This window comes from Triticum aestivum, chromosome 5B, assembly GCF_018294505.1.
Source record: "Triticum aestivum cultivar Chinese Spring chromosome 5B, IWGSC CS RefSeq v2.1, whole genome shotgun sequence".
NCBI classification, from domain to species: Eukaryota; Viridiplantae; Streptophyta; class Magnoliopsida; order Poales; family Poaceae; genus Triticum; species Triticum aestivum.
Window position 1 is genome coordinate 402,913,151 of NC_057807.1, and position 4,370 is coordinate 402,917,520.

Genomic DNA, 4,370 nt, shown 5'->3' on the forward strand with positions numbered 1-4,370 from the left:
TTCGGGAATCATGCAGACATGACCGAGACAGCTCTCTGGCCAATAACCAACAGCGGGATCTGGATACCCATGTTGGCTCCCACATGTTCCATGATGATCTCATCAGATGAACCATGATGTCCAGGATTCAAGCAATCCGGTATACAATTCCCTTTGTCAATCGATACGTTACTTGCCCGAGATTCGACCGTTGGTATCCCAATACCTCGTTCAATCTCGTTACCGGCAAGTCACTTTACTCGTACTGTAATACATGATCCCATGACTAACTACTTAGTCACATTGAGATCATTATGATGATGCATTACCGAGTGGGCCCAGAGATACCTCTCCATCACACAGAGTGACAAATCCCAGTCTCGATTCGTACCAACCCAACAAACACTTTCGGAGATACCCGTAGTGCACCTTTATAGCCACCCAGTTACATTGTGACGTTTGGTACACCCAAAGCATTCCTACGGTATCCGGGAGTTGCACAATCTCATGGTCTAAGGAAAAGATACTTGACATTAGAAAAGCTTTAGCATACGAACTACACGATCTTTGTGCTAGGCTTAGGATTGGGTCTTGTCCATCACATCATTCTCCTAATGATGTGACCCCGTTATCAATGACATCCAATGTCCATGGTCAGGAAACCGTAACCATCTATTGATCAACGAGCTAGTCAACTAGAGGCTTACTAGGGACATGGTGTTGTCTATGTATCCACACATGTATCTGAGTTTCCTATCAATACAATTATAGCATGGATAATAAACAATTATCATGAACAAGGAAATATAATAATAATAACTAATTTATTATTGCCTCTAGGGCATATTTCCAACAGACATACCCATAGGATTTTTCTATGCAGTTCTATAGGCTCATAATGCATCATCAAGTTTTTTGGACCAATTCTTTCTAGATCTATTCACAGTCTTTGGCGAAATTAATTTGAGCTCTCTGTTGCTCAACTCTACTTGACCACTAGACTCCGGATGATAAGGAGATGCGATTCTATGATTGACATCATACTTAGCATGCATCTTACAGAAAGCACCATGAATAAAATGTGAACTACCATGAGTCATAAGATATCTAGGTACTCCAAACCTCAGAAAAATAACTTCTTCAAGCATTTTAATAGAAGTGTTATGATCAGCACTACTAGTTGGAATAGCTTCTACCCACTTAGTAACATAATCAACAGCAACTAAAATATGTGTATAACAATTAGAGGCAGGAAAAGGTCCCATATAATCCAAGCCCCAAACATCAAACGGTTCAATAACAAGAGAATAATTCATAGGCATTTCTTGATGTCTACTAATGTTACCTATTCTTTGACATTCATCACAAGATAAGACAAACTTACGAGCATCTTTGAAGAGAGTAGGCCAATAAAAACCAGATTGTAGTACCTTGTGTGCAGTTCTATCTCCAGCGTGGTGTCCTCCATAGGATTCAGAGTGACACTTGCGTAGGATCTGTTCCTGTTCATGCTCAGGCACACAACGTCTAATAACACCATCTACTCCTTCTTTATAAAAGTGTGGATCATCCCAGAAGTAATGTATTAAATCATAAAAGAACTTTTTCTTTTGCTGGTATGTGAAACTAGGCGGTATAAATTTAGCAACAATGTAATTAGCATAATCCGCATACCAAGGAGCAGTGCGAGAAGCATTAAAGACCGCTAATTGTTCATGAGGAAAGCTATCATTAATAGGCAGTGGGTCATCAAGAACATTCTCTAACCTAGATAAGTTATCTACAACGGGGTTCTCAGCTCCCTTTCTATCAATAATATGCAAGTCAAATTCTTGGAGCAAGAGAACCCATCTAGTGAGTCTAGGCTTAGCATCTTTCTTTTCCATAAGATATTTAATAGCAACATGATCAGTGTGAATAGTAACTTCAGAATCAACGATATAAAGTCTAAACTGATCACATGCAAACACAACTGCTAAGAATTATTTTTCAGTAGTAGCATAATTTCTTTGGGCAGTATCAAGAGTCTTACTAGCATACTTGATAACATTCAATTTCTTATCGACTCTTTGCCCTAGAACAGCACCTACAACATAATCACTAGCATCGCACATAATTTCAAAAGGTAAATTACAATCAGGTGGCTGAACAATAGGTGCAGTGATCAAAGCTTTCTTAAGTATTTCAAATGCTTCTACACAATCATCATCAAAGACAAAAGGAATATCTTTTTGCAATAAATTAGTCAGAGGCCTAGAGATTTTAGAAAAGTCCTTAATGAACCTCCTATAAAAACGGCATGACCAAGGAAACTTCTTATACCTTTTATGTCCTTGGGACATGGCATCTTTTCAGTAGCATCAACTTTGGCTTTATCAACTTCAATACCTCTCTCGGAGAACTTATGCCCCAAGACAATGCCTTCATTAACCATAAAGTGACACTTTTCCCAATTCAGGACGAGAGTAGTGTCTTCGCATCTCCGCAAAACTCGATCAAGGTTGCTCAAACAATCATCAAAAGAGGATCCATAAACGGAAAAATCATCCATGAATACCTCACAAATCTTTTCACAAAAATCAAAGAATATAGCCATCATGCATCTTTGAAAGGTAGCAAGTGCATTACATAAACCAAAAGGCATACGTCTATAAGCAAAAGTACCAAAAGGGCAAGTAAAAGTAGTTTTAGATTGATCCTTTGCTGACACATGTATTTGAGAGAAGCCAGAACAACCATCTAGAAAGTAGAAATGTGTGTGTTTGGATAGTCTTTCTAGCATTTGATAAATAAAAGGTAAAGGGTAATGATCTTTCTTAGTAGCTTTATTTAACTTACGGAAATCAATTACCATCCTATAACCTGTAATAATTCTTTGAGGGATCAATTCATCTTTATCATTAGGAACAACGGTAATACCTCCCTTTTTAGGAACACAGTGGACAGGGCTTACCCATTCACTATCAGCAACGGGATAAATAATACCTGCCTCAAGGAGCTTTAGTGTCTCCCTTCTTACCACTTCCTTCATCTTGGGATTTAGTCGTCATTGAGGATCTCTAACTGGTTTGGCATCGTCCTCCAATTTAATTTTATGTTGGCATAACGTGGGACTAACGCCTTTAAGATCATCCAGAGTATATCCAATAGCTGCTCGGTGCTTCTTCGGAGTTTTCAATAATCTTTCTTCTTCTTTCTCTGAAAGGTTAGCACTAATAATAACAGGATATATTTCCTTTTCATCAAGATAAGCATACTTAAGATTATCAGGTAACGGTTTGAGTTCAAACACGGGATCACCCTTGGGTGGAGGGGGATCCCCAAGAATTTCAACGGGAAGGTTATGTTTCAGCATAGGTTCCTGTTTAAGGAACACTTCATATATTTCCTTTCTTTCCTTCATAAACATATCGTTTTCATGGTCTAGCAAATATTGTTCTAATGGATCAAGAGGAGGCACATCAATGGAAGCACGACCAATAATTTCATCCTTACTAGGTGGTTCCCTATCATGAGGTTGTCTACTAAACTTAGCAAAATAAAACTCATGAGACATACCATCTATGCCAACGGTGACAGTATTCTTTTCACAATTAATCTTAGCACTAGCTGTATTCAAGAAGGGTCTACCAAAAATAATGGGGCAAAAATCATCTTGTGGGGAACCAAGAACAAGAAAATCAGCAGGGTATTTAACCTTCCCACACAAAACTTCAACATCTCTAACAATCCCAAAGGGTTTAATGGTATCTCTAACAAAACTTAATAGTAACATCAATGTCTTCTAATTCAATGGGTGCAATGTCATGCATAATTTCTTGATATAAGGTATAAGGTATTGCACTAGCACTAGCACCCATATCACATAAGCCATGATAATAATGATCTCCTATTTTAACAGAAATAACAGGCATGCCTACAACAAGTCTACGTGTTTTAGTATCTGGTCTAACAATATTAGCAGTCTCACCACAGAAATAAATAACATGCCCATCTAAGTCATCATCCAAGAGATCTTTAACCATAACAATACTAGGTTCAACATTAATTTACTCAGGAGGTGTATAAGTCCTAGTATTACTCTTACGAACAACAGTCGAAGCTTTAGCATGATCCTTTATCCTAATAGGAAAAGGAGGTTTTTCAACATAAGTAGTAGGAACAATAGGATCACTATAGGTAATAGTCTTTTCTTCGACTGTAATGGGTGCAACTACTTTTACTTCAACAGGGGGATTATATTTAAACCGCTTATCTTTAAGGAGATCAACGTGAGTAGCAAAAGATTCACAGAAAGAAGCTACTATCTCAGAGTCAAGTCCATACTTAGCGCTAAATCCAGGAAAAGCATTGGTATCCATAAAAGATTTAACACAATCGAACTTAGGTGT